Source organism: Copadichromis virginalis, linkage group LG23 (assembly GCF_057382275.1).
Source record: "Copadichromis virginalis isolate Kocher_CV1m ecotype Utaka linkage group LG23, C_Virginalis_male_GT1.1, whole genome shotgun sequence".
NCBI lineage: Eukaryota > Metazoa > Chordata > Actinopteri > Cichliformes > Cichlidae > Copadichromis > Copadichromis virginalis.
Genome location: NC_140639.1, coordinates 34,204,158 through 34,222,853, shown reverse-complemented (window position 1 = coordinate 34,222,853; position 18,696 = coordinate 34,204,158). Strand labels below are relative to the sequence as shown.

The 18,696-nt window shown below is 38.6% G+C and overlaps 1 protein-coding gene across 1 annotated transcript in view; it reads right to left on the bottom strand.

The window, feature by feature from the left end:
* The window catches only part of klhdc8b (kelch domain containing 8B), a 269,063-nt gene that overhangs the window by 36,611 nt on the left and 213,756 nt on the right, over positions 1–18,696 (bottom strand). The gene's annotated exons all lie outside the window — the stretch shown is intronic.

Below are 18,696 nucleotides of genomic sequence, written 5' to 3'. Positions count from 1 at the left end.
CTTTCCCATTCTCCATGTCCTCTTTGCCAAGGGTTCTGTGAGAGGGATGAGCTGTAAATTCAATAAAATACAGCAAAATACACAAAAGAACAACAATTAAAGTTGCTCTATATTTTAATACATTGAAATGAATAAAGACTATTAATTCAATTCAAATCAATTGTATTTACCTATACACAGCAAGTTGTCTTATTGTGTTTTATGTGAGATAAGATAAGTATTACTGCATGTAAAGTAGAACTTTTTCATCTTAGAGATGCACAGTGGTTTCTGCAGCTGTTTGATGTGATGGGTATCTAACAAACTCACAACAAAGACTTCAACAAACCAACGTAACTCTTTAACAGCATTTTGACCAAAATCAGATCAAAGTCTCTACGTGTGAGTTGAGCTGACCTGTCTATAGACCTTTTCAATGAAAAAGGTTATGTTGAGTTCTTCAGCGTTGGTGTGGAAATGTGGAAAGAGTGGAGAAATGTCTAACGGCTGTTTAGACATTTAGACTTGTTTTTTAGGGGGAAAAAAGTGGCAGGTTTAACTTATTTGTCCATAAAGCAATGGTTAAGAGAATTACTTTTAAAGTGAGCCAGTGAACAAAGGACCACATTTTTACCATATCTTTTTTTCTTCTTTTTAGCTAATGAGCTAATCATTGGCATTAGCGGTAATATACTGCGATGGTAAATGGTAGATGGATACTATCTGGTAGATGTTATCCATCACCAAATTGTGCACCCCCTGGTGAAAATCTCAACAGCAGTTAAATGGGAATCAAGGTGCTGTTCTACTCAGTACCTTTATGTAATATCATGATGTTTATCACGGCTAGCATAGCGATGCTGGCAGTATTGCGATGAGAAGAATGATAGTAGAAGGATAGTGATCATGATAGATCAACGGGTGGGCAGTTGAATTCTTGTGTGGGCCTTAAATAAGCTTTGTTGCATATTGTCTCACAGATGGCTGCCACTAAATGGTCACCACAGAGCAGTTATCTCACCTAACAGAAAGCTCGTAAGAGCACTTGTACTTATGGGCGCACAGCGCTGGGAAAAATAAAATCTTCCCAACAGTGAGACAGTCCAAGGCTGGAGAGAGAGCTTATACCGGTATATAAATAGATGGAATTGTCTCTGGCAAACTGTTTTTCTCTAAACTCATTTCTGTTTACAGCAATCTTTGACTTGGTTTTTGAATTTTCAATGCACGACTACACAGGAGAAATAACAGAAAACATCTCTTTAGTTGGAAATTTCATTTACTCATTCTTTTAGGGAGCATGGGCAACAGAGACAAAAAACGCTATCAAGAAATAACAGAACTGTTGCATTTTAAAACATGTTCATCATGCTTAGAAACTAAAATGAATGAGTAAATCTGATTTACTGTAAACAGTGAAAGGCCTAAGGTGAGGCGACAGGAGGGGAGAATACTGTAATTTCGAGATAACAGAAATGTGTTGCAGAGCTGTTGTAGTGCTTCCTGTCAGGAAAGCAATAGCAGAGTTGCAGTGCAGCTAAATGGTAATCTCTGAATCAAGGGAGGGGGAGGCAGAGCCACCAGAAGACCATTAATAGATATGCTGGCTGCACCAGATCAGATATTCAGCCATGGAAAAACGAAAAGGCCAGATAATGTGCAAATATTGTCCTGACATATGGGAGGAGAGGAGCGAAGAGCCGAGCATTCAAATAAGCATGGAACTTTTGCTGCACTCTTCTTATCCAAGTTCTGTTTGTAGATATTTGACAGAAACAGCTAGGGCCATGCTTTTGTGTCTTTCTCAGCTATCTAAGATTCATTTTAGCTTCTTTGCATTTCTGATGCACTGATAAATAATTGTGTGTTTTGACCATCTTTGAGGAAAAACAGACGAGATGGGATCCAGAGATCCATGTAGCACCATGCAGTAACTAAAAACTGTCCTCAGTCAGGATTTCATGTTCCATAATCAAGAAAGGGTCCTTCAGTGCATTTTTTAAAGAACACAAAAATGTGAATATGGGGTTGTGCAAAATAAATTCTCTGAGCTCTTTTCAGAGTATGAAGGAGAAGAGGGAGAATGTTACAATAACTGGAAAAGTGTTGGGTGTAACACATTCCAAAGTAACATGTTACTGTAATCACATTACATTATACAGTAATGCAGTAATGTAAAAATGTTAGGGAACTAAACATTATAGTTAGGGTAATGTTGAACTAAAATGCGTTTTCCTTTCTGCGCAATTCGGCCGCAGTCAGCTGGTTTTAGTTCATGTGCAGGAGGAAAAAAGTGAAGCGGCCTCATGATACAATCCAAATTTAAATTCAAGTTCAAGGGTCTGTCATTTTGACAGAGAGCACACATTGCAAAAGAGGTAAGAACAGGGTTTCCTGGGAACAGAAGCACTGGGAAAGGTTAATCACTGCATGAGGTAATGAAATTGCTTTTTACAATCTTTGCTCTTTACAGTGCCTATAAATGTGAGGAAGAGGAAGGAGTAGTTTATTTGTCCTTATTAGGAAATGACTGCGTTACAGCAATGGGAAAAAAATAATAAATCCAAAACTTGATGTTATACAATAAGGAACTAAAAATCAGTGCTGTGACTGTGGTATGAGGTTAGAAAGATCTCCAGCAGGGGCTAAAATTGATATTAGAGGAAGTTCTCAGCCGCATATCCTGTTATCATTTGGATAACTTCTTCATCAGATGATGGCAGAATTCAAATAGTGAGTTCAATCCTCCTGGATTCAAAGAACAACAATAATTACCACAAACCTCATTGCCAAGTTATGGATCATTCATAATGACGTGGCTGACTTGTCGTTTTAAAGTTCTTGAATTGGGTCCATCCAAGTTTCATAAACTGAATACAGGAGATTTTAAAATGATACCTTACTGAGAGTATCAAACTCTCCAAAGCACCACCATCTCCGGCTCAAGAGTTAGAAGGAAGCACTTTTGATGTACTTGAATTTGTGTAAAAATCTCTGCTGAAGAACCAGGTATGTTGGTTCTAGTGTTTAAGCTCACATCATTTTTTTCCTTTTTCTAAATTTCTTAGCTTCTTTAACCCCAACACAGTTCATCAGAAACAGTGCAGCTGTCCCATGTTAGTCACTTTAGGAGGAAATAACATTCAGACCAATAACTTCATGCACTTTCTATTATGTTGTGCTTTATTCATTAGTGGCTCAACCATGGGAGATCTGCAAGCTTTTGTGGATTTCTTAAATCACCTTTAAGTAAGCCACAAGGGCTTCAGTGCAATAGGTAATCATTTATAAATCTTTGAGTATAAAATAAAAACAAAACAAAACATAAAAATACCAAATTTTCAGTGTTTTCCACTGCATCGCCTTTATCATATCAAACTGAACAATGCTTTGTGTGCAGACAGGAGATGGCACCTGTGTGTGTTCTCACATAATATATTCTCTCACACAGCCTCTCACAAAGTTTGTCATGCAGAGAGCTACCAAGAGACAGGGCGAACCATTCTCACATACCAAAAGGAAAACTCACATGGTGCATTTTTCACTGCTGCTTTATCCTTTAAGAGGACAAATGAGCCACTTTGGGGAGGGAATGCTGCAATTTGTCAGCACAAATTATTAATTCGAAGGGCTGCAGCCAGCTGCAAACATTAAAGAAAAGCAGGGAGAAAGCAATATTTTACTTTGACTAACATTTCTCCAAGTGGTTCGGGATCAACTGACTGCTGTAAACACACACTTTCTGTCTGTGGTGAGAGGAGGTGAGTTGAGTGGCATGTGGGGCAGATATATGTCTGGTGGACTCAGCTGGAGGACAGGAGAGTGTGTTTATTTAAAGCTCGAAATCAATCCTCTTCGTTCTCCTGTTTCACCCTCCCAGACACTTCACTCTGTACCCATCACCATGTTCAATAAGACAGGTGCACGCATACTTAGAAAAGGCATATAAGTGGAGAGCAGAAGCACATACACGCGCACACACCCAAATCATATAAGCCACAAGTCTGTAAATAGATGCACACATGCACACAAAGACATTGTTGTATTTACAATCTCACCAACAGCATATTTCCAGTAAATGGGTAAAATTACAGCCTTTCTCACCCTGTTTTCAACACGATCAAAAGGTAGAAATGGGAAAATATTGGCAAGAAAACAAGGTAGTGATGACAACATCCCCTCTCTGGGATCAAAACCTGGGAGCCAAGAATGTGTTTAATATTGCATGCACAAATGAAAGTGCTACACTGCATATCATCAAAATCCTAAACTGTTCCAGACACCAGTCAGCAATCATTTCTTTTTTAAGAACAATAGACTTTACTGACATTTGCTGCATCTCATAATGGCCACAGTTCTCCCCTTTTCAGATGACAAGAAGGTACATCTACACAAAATCCTGCAGGAATTGTAAAACTAAACTCCCCACAGTAAACACCAGAGCTACAAACCAAGCCAGTTCATTGCTACAATACTGCAGCTTTGTATGAATAGCTGGGCTTCCATACAAGTACTTTGTATGGATTTTGGACAGTGATGACTGTTGTACTGCAATCTCAGCTTATCACTCCAGTTGAACTTGGTTGATACTTAGAAATGAAACCCAGCTGAAATGCAAATAAATTATAGACATATTTCATCATATTTTAGTGGGTCATAAAAGAAAAACAGATGCATCAAGGAAAAAGATTAGTTCATTTAAATGTATTTTAATAGGATATCCAACCAGTTCCACAGTCAAGGATTAAGCCTAGTCCCAGACTGAAAGGAAACCTTTAATTTATCTCCTCTGAAACAAGTTGAATCTAAAACTAGGCTTAATTTACGCCTGTGAAAATGAGCCATCTAGAGGATTTCTGTCTCACTGTGCAATGGTGAGTTTAGAAGACTTGCAGTTTATAAGTCTCTTAAATAGGGGATCAGTACAAGTGTAGTTGACATTATGGAAATAACTTCTTCAATTGGTATTTTTAATGTAGACTAGCAGACATATTTTGACCGCATGCAACCTCTGTGTTTGACAGAAAAGTTGCCTTGTACTTCCTGAGTAACGTCAGCCATGTTTTCTTGTTATAGTCTGTCTCATTCAGTCATTGTCAGTTAAGGTCTTTACAAACTTAAGACAGTTTTCCTCAAGGTTCAATATTTTCTGCCTCTCTTAGGAGTGTCTTGTCTACATTCTCTGTTTAAACATTTATTGTCCTGTTAAAGGATCATTTGCTGGTCCAGTATAATTAGAATCTGGGTGAAAACCACACCATTGTTCCAGAATGTCAGTTTTGACTAAAAGAGGCAGTCTCTCTCCAGTATCTTGACATAGACCTTCCCTGGCTGATGTATGATCACCCTAGTTGAACATAGCAAATTGTGGACAATCTCCATTCCAATTCTTAAAGAGGGGGTACTGCCTTCCACCTCGATACAGTGTTGCTGAGGCATGTCGGCCACAACAGTCCCACAGCATCCATAGAGCTCTCTACCCGGTGCTGCCTCCTCCAGCTTTTCTGAAGAAAGACCTAGGCATTTAAGACAGCCAAGAGATGTAATCTCTTGAGTGGGTCCTAGGACTGCTAGGAGTCTCTTCCTGGTAGGGTATGCTGGCTTCACAACTCATCTTGGAGGTACCCAGGACACATCCTAGTGAAATGTCTATACCACCACAACTGGCTCCTTTCCATTTGAAGGAGAAGCAGCTCTACTCCGACTACCTTCCCAATGACCAAGCTCCTCTGTCTATGTCTAAGGGAGAGTCCAGACATCATTTTCAGGAAGCTGATTTCCGCTGTTCATATCTACAAATTCGTATATCTAGCTACACCAGGGGTAGGCAACTACAGGTATCGAGTGCCGGTGTCCTGCAGGTTTTAGATGTGTCCTTGATCCATCACAGCTGAGTCAAATGGCTAAATTACCATCTCAACATTTTTGAAGTTCTCCAGAGGCCTGGTAATGAACTAATCATTTGATTCAGGTGTGTTGACCCAGGGTAAGATCTAAAACCTGCAGGACACCGGCACTCGAGGCCTGGAGTTGCCCACCCCTGACATCCATCCATCCATTCGCTTCCGCCTATCCTTTTCAGGGTCGCGGGGGGTGCTGGAGCCTACCCCAGCTGTCATAGGGCGAGAGGCGGGGTACACCCTGGACAGGTCGCCAGTCCGTCGCAGGGCCCCCCTGACAAACACTGACTGGTAAATTGATAGGTTTGTTTTCTCGTTCATCTCTCTCTTTACCAAAACAGACTGGCACAGCATCTGTATCACTGCAAACACCACACTAAGGCTACGTTCACACTGCAGGCAAAAGCGCATCAAATCCGATTTTTTTGACCCTATGCGACCCATACCCGATCATGCTATGACAGTGTGAACGGCACAAATCCGATATTTTCAAATCCGATCTGGGTCACTTTCGTATGTGGTACTGAATCCGATACATATCCGATGTTTTAGAAAGCAACTGCTGTTTGAACGGTCATGTCGCATTAAATCCGTCTTTTAAGTCACTGACACAAGGCACACGCCAATTATCAGCTCTGGAGAAGCGCCCGAGAAGACATCACGAACGCTTCTGGGCCATCCAGTGAAACTGTTGGGAAGACAACGTTGGAGAAACGTGAACATTTTATTTGTACTGTATAATCTGCAGATTCTGACAGAAATCTGCAACTATCCTTTGAAGCACCGCTCCTCTAAAACAGCAATAAGGATAATTATTAGGTTATCTACATTATTAAGTAAATAACAAAATAACTTAAAGCAAAAATTGGGAAACGCGTTGTGTGTGACATCTTCTTTTGCGCATGCGGGCCGCTTTGAGAGCTAGAGCGCGTTTGCTGTCGCATTTTATTTGTAGTGTGAACGAGCAGACAAAAAAATCGGATTTGATCAAAAAATCGGAATTGAGCATTAAGACCTGCAGTGTGGACGTAGCCTAATCCATGTGTCAATCTCCCATTTACCCTTTGGAGGGGCTGTAGAGATCTGGTAAAATGTGGATCGGGCAAAAGTGAAAGGCCTGTGTGGCCCAATCCCCTGTTACTGAAACAATATTATTTATAGAACGTGGCCATGGCTCACAATTTGGGGCAGCTTTCAGATGAAGCTGGTCGCTCTCTTGGAAATCAGTTCTTCTTTAAGCAACTTAAAGCAACTTTTTTCTTTTTTATGTATCTGTTGAAGTAAGACTAATGATGCTCACAACAAAACATATATGTTTTTAGAAGCAGTAGAATCCGATATATTTCTTAAAAGTTTCTTATGGATAGACTCTCCATCCTTGGAAATGCTGGCATGGTGATAATTATAATAGATGGAACTCTAATGGATGTAGTTTGTACTTATTTGATACAACAGTTCCTTCTCAAATTGGATAAATTCCTTCTTATGAAAAAAACAATTGATAAATGATTCACATTATGAGGATATACTTACACATTATCTCGACAATACCTATCTCAGAGTATAAATCATCACTGAAAGTGTTTGCGCAATGAAGAGAAATGGCCTTAATAAATCCAAGGTGTTGAAAATGTGGTGCATTGATGTCAGAGAGGTTTTGCTGTCATTACACACAGGATTTCATCAAGATCTACAGTGTGTACAGTTTTAGCCTCATATGCTCAAGTGCACCTGTATCTTCTGGCTGACACGAGTGGTCTTGAATTTGCATCGACTTGTACACACAGGTAGGATAAGCTTCTAGTTGTCATGGTCCTGGGCCATGTGGGCCCAGTATTCTTAGTTTCTTGTATTTTTGTATTTCGTTCCTTATTTAGGCCATGTTTCCTAAGTTGTCCTGTTGTGGTGTTCCTTATTTGACTTCCCCTTGTGACTTTTATCCCCTGTGTGCCCCTCTATGTATCTGTGAGCCCTCATCTCCCCTCCTTGTTTCATTCCATGTTTCCCCAGCCCACTATGCCCGTGCTCTCTCTCTCCTCCTGTTTGCACCTGTGTACTTCCTGTTTTACTTTGACAGTCTCCCGTCAGTGTTGTTTACTCCTGCCATGTCTTGTTATGTTTATCTGTGTCAGCTGTGTTCCCATGTGTGGCCACTTCCCCTGATCATTCCTCTTGTGTATTTAGTCTCTGTGTTTCATGTAGTCTGTGTCGCGTCGTCTGTGTTACCACCCCCTGTGTTCCGTATCTCCAGCCATAGCTTTTTCTTAGTTTATGTCCAGTTTAGGTTTTCTGTTTGAACTATTACCCTTATACTGCCCTCGCTCTGGTTTGTTCTGTTATCAGCCATAATAAAAGGCTCGCTTTTGTTTAATCCACTCCTGCATCTTCGCTTGTGTTCGCGTCTGGGTCCAACACACACATTCCCACACGGTCTATCTCCACGGACCGTGACACTAGTAGTGTGATGCAAAAAGACGTAGGCTGCTTCAGAGGTTCCAGCAGCCATTTGGCCAGCAACAAGAAGAATGAAACCAAACTGAACGCTGTTTAACACCCACATGAATGCAAGCTGTTGTTGAAGTAAAGTACTGTAACAAGCTGTGACCCAGGCAAACAAACAGTCACACAAGGTTAGGGGTTAGTTTGTTCAGTAAGTTTGTATAAGAAGGAGTGAAATCCTTTGGCAGCATCAGCAAGGCTGCATTACTTGAGCGGTGAATGATGCTGAAATTACACCTAATAGCCAACCAGTAAAAATCCTTGAATACGGTTCGAGGACCAGTAACCATTAAATGTCCGAAATGGTTTCTGATTCAAGTGGCTTCCCTTCAGGAAATTACCTACAGAAAAAGAAAAGAAAAAAATCCTTTCCATATGAACTGTTAATGGCAATCATAGCTCGACTGATGTTCTCAGCTGAAAGGAGTGCAAGGGTGCAACATGTAAAATGACATATTGACTTATAGGCCTAATAGGTGTGAAACTGCCAATGAGATTTATTTATTAACTTCTTAATCAAAGGTGACAGAACGCTATTCCTTAGAGTTCTGGACCACCTTAACCCTGTTAACGGGTTAATAAAAGTTAAATACTAGAACTTCAATTGCTTTACTTCACTAGAGACAAATTAGATAGATTAGCAAAGATTTACAATTTAAAAATATTGTGGTCTATTAAAAAAAAATATTTTGATGCTATCACTTTTCCAATTGCTCTTGAGTTGACTTGATCCACCAGCCGCTGTCTCTTCTGCCTCCTATCATTTTGCAGGTCTTTTTAATGCCGCGTTGAACCACATGTTACAAGTTGCTATAAAAAGCCTTCAAATCTGTCTTTGTCTCGCTTGCTGTTTCCTCACTCAGCCAGGTTTTCTGCTCGCTCCCTCGGTACAACATAAAACCTTTAAAAGTCTCACTTTTTGTGCATTTCTTTATCTGTTTCTCTTATTCCCCTCTACTCTGCAACTGGATTTGCATCCTGGACGCACAGATTATTACATCCACTCAGTGAGCTAAACACGTGCACACATACACACACACTTGTGTGTTGAAGCTGCAATGCAGGTTTGATTAAAAACACTTGGCTATTGATTACAAGGATCGATGCGTTAATCCTGGAGTCTTACGAGGATAGAGAGGATGCACAAAGCAATGGTCAGAACAGTATACAGCCTGCAGAATGTGGAAAACTTCCTGCATGCACAGAGATAAGAGTCTTTACTCATCCGTAACATGAAGCACATGCAGGCGAGTCTCTCGGCACCATGGACAGCTACACATAAAGAAGACTGGCAGAAACCTGAGCCGAATGTTGATCTGGTGAGTTAGAAAAGATATTGCCCGGCTCATTTTGAAGATGATCCTGGAAAAGGTGATTATTGTGCCTCAGTCTTATCTAGCAGGGCTTCAGGGGGCACTCAGGACCAAAGCAGTGAGGGGCAGATGAAAACACAGGCTGCAGGTTTCTACCAGGTCTGTTAATGAGTCTCCATGGCCTCTCAGTGATCCCATAAATATTCATAAATAGTGGGTGGAAGAAGAAGTTGATGTGGGCCTTAATCAGTTCCACAGGCATGGCTTTATGATACACCTAGACACTTTTATACTGCTAACAAATGACAACTCTTTACTCTAGAATCCAATTCTCTAATTCTCAAGTGGCATATGCTCAGGAAAAGTGTTCTGAGAATGACCTTGCAGAGTATGCAAATCAATTAAAGAATCGGCTGCTGGCCAGATTATGCAAAGCCACCCACTGAATGCAGAGCCTCAGTAGACAGACTTTCAAACTCCAACCAAATGAAGATAAATAAAGGATAAATAAAGTATTATCAATCAATCAATCAAATTATTTAGCAATAACTGACAATAACAAGTGGTCAAGCAAAAGTTCGACTACACGTAAAACTGTTTTGTTGGCAAATTTCACATAAAGTATAAAAAAATGTATTTCTTTTGCAGAAAAGATTTCCCCATCTTGTCATGGATTAATATTACTGCTGCAGGTGTTTAAAGGGAGTGGAACAGCTGCTTCAGGGTGTGGTGACAGGCGAGGCTGGTTTTTGCAGTCGGCGAGCATCATCTAATCATGCCTTCCCTATTTCAGTAGCAACCAGGCCGGAGAAAAGAGGAGAGAAGAGCTGCTGAAGCAGAGAGCCGTTGCAGAGAACAAGCTGCCAGAGAGAGAGTGAGGGAGTGTGGAGCATTACAAAGTACAGAAGCGCGAAAGCAAAAGTGCAAAAGTTATCCTGAGGCGTCCTTTGTGTCCACAGATGTATTAATAGGAGAATATTTATCTCGTAAGATGACATGTTATATAAACTCATTTACTTGCTATTGCTACCTTTGTTTCACCTATATGTAGATTGCATGGAAGATCATGACTGATATCATTTCCCTGCTTGTCTCAGTGCAGTTTGCTCAGCTCCAGCCATTGTTACATAACACAGAAAAGCCCATGAATCAAGACATGCTACCCCGTGTCAAGCTTGTGTGTCAGTCTACGTCTCACTGTTTCCTGTTTTATTGTGACAGTCTTGTGTTCCATGTTCAGTGTGTTTAGCTTTGCTTTCTCCTGTCTCGTCAGGCTTAATTTGTCCCAGGTGTGTTCCCCAGGTGATTTCATTTCCCTCGTCACCCTCGTGTATTTGTTGTGTATATGTTCCTTTGTTCATTGTCAGGTCCTCTGTTTTTCATGCATCATGTTCCATGTATCTCATGTTCAAGGTTTTCAGTGTTTCAGGTTTAGCTTTGCTTTCTCAATTTAGTTCAGATTATTGTTGTCTTAGTATCCGTTTATCTTTGTTCTTATTCTTTCATCAGTTTATAAATCGGCTTGCTTTTCGTTAAGATCCTTCCTCATCTGGTTTGTTTCTCTCTTATGACATCTGAAAACACATTTATCACTTCATCATTTGGATTTGAAGAGTTTTCAAAATATCAATAATCATGAAAAAATAACTATATATCAATATAGAAAGATTTTTTTCTTTTTTGGACAAGGAAAGACTTCATCATTTTTTAAAAAGTGTTCATGAGTAAAGCTGATAAAAAACAATCTTACAAATAACATCAGTCACACAGTTTTAAAAAGTGAACCAGAGATTCTAGAATAGGAAGGAATGATGGGAAGTTCATTAGGGAAAATAGGTGGAACTATCATATTGAAACCTGGGCCTAGTTTTCTTCTATTTGCTTTTGAAGTGTGACAGCATGTAAGGATTTAAAAAGGCTCCCAAGGCCTTCAGAAAAAAACAAAGTTGTTAAATCTTATACACCTGTCAGGCACGAGATTTAAGGGGTTTTTCAGAATAATGTGAAATAAATCATCCCTCTGAAAGGAAAATCTACAAGCAGTGTAGAATTTATGACTATTTGATGTAAACTCTCCAAGAACCCACAGTCTGCAAAAAAATACCCATTAAAGGCATTGAGTAGAAAAAGGTCTCTGCTGTCTAAAAAGAAAATCAGAGCATCTACAATATTCAAACTACCACACAGGCAAAGACTACATCTATTGGTCTGATGTATTCTAGACAGACATATCAAAGACATGAGAGATGTTTGTCTACAGTAAAAGTAGGAATAATTGACAGGTTTTCAGGAGAAGAACCTCATAACAGACATTAAGCATTGTGGTGAAAGCTTTCAGGTTGCTTTGCTGCTTCAGAGGAAGGGTAAAGTAATTAAAGTTAAAGTAATACATTTTAACTATAAAGTTGTCATCCGAATAAGAGTGTCTGAAGAAAATGCAAGGACAAAAGAGAGTAAAGTGGATCTTTTAACAGTATAATGATTTCCAGCACAGTAACAAATTCACCAAGGAATGCTTCACAAAAGATGAAATATAGGGTTATGAAACGGTACAAAGTGGAAGTTTCCCAAACTCCTTAAAATCTTGTGAGATTTCTTTCAAAGCAGCTGAAAAAACTTTGTTTAAAAGAGTAGAAAATACTTTTAGTAAAGCAGTGTCACAAACTGGTACACAATTATGGAAGTTATTTATTCTAAAGGAGGTGATCCACTGAGACAAATGTTGTACTTACTGTGCTTTTTCATCGGCAGAATATTACATGTTTTGATTTTAATAAAACACCTTTTTTTCTCTGGGTTTTAATCAGATATGGTTTTTCTTGTCTTGAGCCATGAGATCACTCCCCACATAAAGCCAATGTCTCAAAAACATGTGTCCATTGACAAGAAAAACAACAGATGGTATAGCTGACAGAGCCCTGACCTCACCACCACTGAGTCAGTCTAGTTTTGATGATGCAAAAAACAATCTGGTTTACCCAGAAGAATCAGCCCTAAATTTTTTACCAACATATTTGCACTACATTTACAATACAATACAATACAATACAGTTTTATTTATATAGCACATTTAAAAACCCAAAGGCACACCAAAGTGCTTCACAGTAATATGGAGAGTCAGCATAAGGCAATAACAGGGTACAAATCGGGCACTAGCACAGACAGGATAGAGGCACTAACAGACCAGAGGAGTTAGATAAATACAAAATCCGCTAAGAAAACAAAAACAGAAGTAAAATTAATAATAAAATAATACATTTAATAAAAGATTTAAAAGTTTAAAATTTAAAAGATTTAAAAGGATATTAACTGGTCAGGAAAGCAAAGTCAAATAGATATGCTTTCAATCTTGATTTAAAGGATTGGATACAGTCCAAGACTTGAATAGAAGCAGGGAGGCTATTCCTAAGGTTGGGTGCAGATGAAGCAAAGGCACGATCGCCTCTGGTCTTCAGTCTAAACTTAGGTTGGGCCAGGAGTAATTGACCTGATGATCTTAATGCACGACAAGGAGTGTACAGATTGAGGAGGTCAGTGAGGTAGCTGGGCACAATGTTATTCAGGATTTTAAAAGTGAGTAGCAAGATTTTAAACTCAATGCGATATTTGATTGGTAACCAGTGTAGATCAACAAGAGCCGGAGTAATAGGGTCAAATTTTCTAGTTCCAGTAAGAAGGCGAGCCGCAGCATTCTGAACGAGTTGCATCCTTCGAAGAGAGAAGGCTCGGAGACCACAGTAGAGAGAATTACAATAATCTAACCTGGAGGTCACAAAAGCGTGGATACGTTTTTCCAGGTCCCTGTGTGGTATATAATGCTTAGCTTTAGAAATCTGGCACAGTTGAAAAAAAAAAACAGATTTAACTACAGATGATACTTGCTTATTGAGCTTAAAGGAGCTTGATAAGTGAAAATAAACACCTCCATAATATAAATGGATGCATTTTAAGGAAAGGCCCTGCCATATATTTAGAGTTTTCTGCAAAACCGGTTAGGATTACAGTTTTGCAGGAAATCATTAAAGCAAATTATCTTAACACTCCAACCACAGACCTGAAATCCAGGCCTTGATCCAATATTGCCCCTATAACAATATTTAATTTACCACTGCATTACAAGTCTCTTTCTTTGCTTTTGTATCCATGGAGGCTATAATCCCTTTTCCAAACCTATGTTGCTATATAGCAAGTATTAGTAGAGAACAACTGAGCTGATTTACTAATGCTGGTAAAACAAAGTGAAAAGTCCTCTCTATTCAGCATATTTTTAAGGAATATTTTTTATATTGAAAACATCCATCTGTCTGTTAAAGGTTACCCATATTGGTATGTTCTCACCCTTTGACTATCACCTATTTTTACATGAGTACCAATATGAAAAAAATGATATGATGCAAAGAAAAACATCTCCAAGAGTGCAGAGCATCTGAGACCACAGGGGAAAAAACATGAGGAAAAATCCAATATACAAACATGAAATCTTGAAATCTGTTCACAGAATAGCGAGGAGAGGACTTTCAGGGCACAGTATAAACATGACAGCAATGATTCAGAGAAAGAAAAACAGGTATTTGGTTCTAAAGGTCTGACAGCAGCTGGCGGGTTTTGAGTCATCACTCAACCTCGCTGCTGCCTCCTCTGTCCTCCCAGTGAGGAAAACTTTCACTGATTTGCACAGAGTAATTATACTGCTGCCGCTGCTTTAATAGAAAGAGATGTAATCAGCAAGAGGCCTAACAAATCTATCTGATAGTCTATGCAATCACAGCATAATATCATAGTTAGGCCTGGCTGAATAACAGAAGAGAAGCTGTTGTTTTAAGGCCTCTGTTGACTGAAAAAATAATAATTAAAGATAAAGCTAATATTCTACTGCCAACACTTATCTCACTGTCTCTGTTTATGAAGGCTGGTCACCAGGGTAACGTGTTACTATAATCTGATTACTTTTTTCAAGTAACGAGTAAAGTAAGGGATTACTATTGCAAAAACGGTAATTAGATTACCGTTACTTTCCCGTAGGAACGCTGCGTTACTGCGTTACTAAAACCGTGATTTTTTTTTTGCGAGAATGTCTCATGACAGTGACGTAAGCGAATGCGACATTCGTGACAACAATCAGATCAACAATGGATCACATATCGAGTGCGGGAGAGAGTATGAGCGTGCAGCGTTTAAAGCGTGGAAGTACTGACCTTACTTTGAGTTTAATTCCATAAAAAGTGACAAAAACATTAGCGTCCGTTGTGCGTGGGAAGAAAACTTCTTTTTACAGCGAAAAAAACCCCTAAACAAGCTCTGAGTGCGCTACGACGTAATGGGAAATTTACAGAGAAACTCGTGGATTCTTCCACTGACCGCTGCGCCACACCTGCACCAGAGCACACCTCCGCCTACCCCACTCCTGCTTTACAGGTGAAAATAGAGCAAAAGGACCGCTAGTCTTTGATTTTATTTACTTTCTGCTGTGTTTTACTTGCATCTATTTGAAAGACTGAGTGTAAACACAAAAAATATTTTATTTTATGTGCTGGAATGTGCAGAAAATAGGTTTAAATGTTAAACTAATTTCTTCAAGTCAGAGAATGGTGCATATAATTTAATTTTTGCTTGATGCATAAAGTTAAAAGATTAAAACGGATAAAACAAGTTTAAAAAAAGAGACTTTTCCATTTGATTACATTTTGTATGATGGATTATGCAGAAAAAGTAGAATTGGGTTGACAGATCTATCGCTTTATCACCTATTCAGGTTGTAAATCGTGTTTTTAAAAAGTAACTAAGTAATTAATTACTTTTGAAAATAAGTAATCAGTAAAGTAATGGGATTACTTTTTGGGGGAAGTAATCAGTAATTAGTTACTGATTACTTTTTTCAAGTAACTTGAACAACACTGCTGGTCACATAAAGGATTTATTTTCTTCCTCTCCTCTTCTCCACCTCTGTTTCTCCTGCTTTCTTTCATAAACTCCTAAACAGCATGACACACCAGAGAGACCATTAAGGTGCGGATAAAGCTGAATGTGGCCTGAATTATTTTGTGAAACAAGAGGCTAGTCCATTAGCCCCACCGCATGTGCTTGTTCATGTGTGAGCATACAGAAAACTCAGAAAACTCTGGCTATGACTGTAGTGCTGTAGCTCAAATATCTAATCATAGTCATCAGGTAAACTTTTTTTTTCTTGTGTTTATTTTATGTTTTGATAAAAGTGGAGAAAGAAACATAGTTCGTTTTTTAATGGGTTTATATTGTGGTAAAGTACAGGTACATGTACATGCTCATGCTACAGTATTGTTTGGTATTTTGGTGCTGTAGGTTCCATAAGGTTTGCATGTATTCAAATAAGGGTCATTGTAGACCACTGTCAGGCAGTTGCTAGGCAACATGACAATATTATAATATTTTATGTATAATTTGTCTTTTGTAGATATAAATGAGATGTTATTGTTGTAAAATTGTGAAATTGTCAAAATGACAGGACACTTTTACAAGGTCTTTTTGTACATTTGCTTAAATTATAACCAGTTGCATTTGGAAAGCTTTCCTAAATCAGGACCGGCACAAACATCGCCTATGAAATTACTCATCTGAGTAATGAGGCTTAAGTCTATTTGATTTTTTGTCTTAATCCATTTGGCTATTGGCCATGTTTATGGCTAAAATCTGAACTAAATAATTAATACCCATTTTCTAACAAGTGTGTTTCTCAGCACAGCTCAGTATGTAGTTTTTTTACAAAATCTCAGGGCAATCATTTAATAGCTGCTAAGGTATTTCAGAGTCAACCAAAGTGCTTCATCAAACAACACTGCTCTGTCATTGCCTACCCACTCACATCAAAACACCACTTTCTTAAGTTAGGCCTCCATACAGGTCAGGGTAATATGCAAAACTCCCCTTGATTAGCTTTCACAGGAATTTATTTTGAGTAAAGAAATATGTGGTTGCTGAGAATATTCTTTTTAACAAAGTATGTGGAATGCATTAAAAAATCTCTCTCAGACTATACAGTGACTAGGCAAATTAACAAAAAACAAAACTGTCGATCAGAAACTGTCTACACTTAAACCTCTTTTCACAATCTGTAAAATGACCATTGACGTGTTTCTCGCATAACTGATCCAATAGTCACTGACATTGGCGCTGTCTTGTTGGAGTTAGCTTTTTTGGCAATAGGACAAATCTTACTGCTATTGCACCAAACGGTTGCTCATAGGAGGTCATATGGGAAGGTCATTGAGGTTATCTCTGTATTATTGTAGATAACCCCCAAAAAATAATGCCTTGAGGTAATATTTTTATGATTTGGCCATTTTCTTTTATATGAACAAAATAGAACTGAAGTGAATGGAATTTAATATTAATTTGGTGGAAATGTTTGTAACAGTTCTAGATTAGGTATGTGTCAGTGGGAAATTATTAGATACAAATATATATAAATACATAAATTACAAAAAAGCCATCAGTGTTTATGTTTATGGTGTGCTCATTCATATCATGACATACAAAGAAAATCATGGAGAACAAAACCCCATGATGAGAGCCTATAAGGAACTGGAAGCTTTAAGTCAAAATAGTCCTTCACAGCCATATACTGTACACAATAAAGGCAGTCTGCATTATGATTAATGGTCAATACTTTTACTGAGGACAAGCTGCCAGTGCATATCACTTTAATCTGACAAGGTCATTTTCAAGAGATGGAGCCTTACCTATAGAGAAGTTAAGAGACTGTGTTTAAGCCCATTGTGTGCAGAATGTCTTTGAGTGCTTAAAGCAGTGGGTCAAGTGTTTCTCCAAACCTCTTGCTGAAACCCTGACTCTGACAGGTGATTGAATCATTCTCTAGTTCACATTCTTTGTCCTGAACGGCCCAGACTCTAGCAAAGAGCTCAAGGTGACAAATTCTACATTCAGCATGGGTGCGGCAGCTTCAGTAGTTTGTTTTCTCCACATAATAAAAGAAAGCACGATATTATTGTATAATAATATGATTTATCTTAGTATAAGTGCTTAATTGAAAAGGCACATGTATTGAGTCTCTGACAGATAAATACCAGATAAGCCTTTGTTCTTGTAATGAGATGGAATCCATGTCAAAAAGGTACCAAGGGACCTTCCAGCACTTAGAAGATATTTTATTTCAAAATTTAAGTAATAAAAGTACATCACAAAAATTATATCAATTAGCTCTTCGTGCAACTTATGGAGATGTTACTGTTGATTCTTGCGCACTCATATGTTGCTAAGTTTGACTACACTGAAAAAAGGGCTTGGCCATCTCTTGGATTTATGTAAGCATCTTGCATGTATTTGTATTTAACACAATTGCCTCGTGCTTTAAAGTGTAACCATATAGTGTAGAAACTACATGATATGCTAAGAGGGTATATTAAATTGTTCATATCATGTTCGAGTGAAGTAAATCAATAATATATCAATGTTAAATCTTGCGACACAGCACGGGATTTCAGTCTTGCGCGCTTTGGATCGTGGTTCTACCTTTTTCGGTATACCGAAAAATATAAATTGGGTGGTTGTTACATTAAAAAAGTCTACCTTGTGATTTGAACACAAAAATGTCATGTTTCTATCTTGAACGTTAATAAATCATGTAGGATCTGTATGAAATTCAACAACTTAATTTGTTCTTGTTGAGATGACATGATACAATCTAGTAAGAGTGGTTTGTTGCTGGAAATTCACAAGATTGCGCGCGATTTCAAACTGCAGGAAAATCACTGGAGTTATAAGAGGCAGATGACTGCACACACACCACGTGTATGCTATTGCTATTTATTGTGGTTTAACCTGTCAAGGACAAAAACGTACGGAAAATTCTGCATCAAGCCTTGAAATCATAGCTTTCCTACTTTTGTTAAGCCTGGATCGGTGGCGTGGTGGTTAGCGCTGTTGCTTCACAGCAAGAAGGTACTGGGTTCAAAGCCACAATCTCGCTAATGCTTTCTCTCTGGGTATTCTAGTTTCCTCTCACAGTTAAA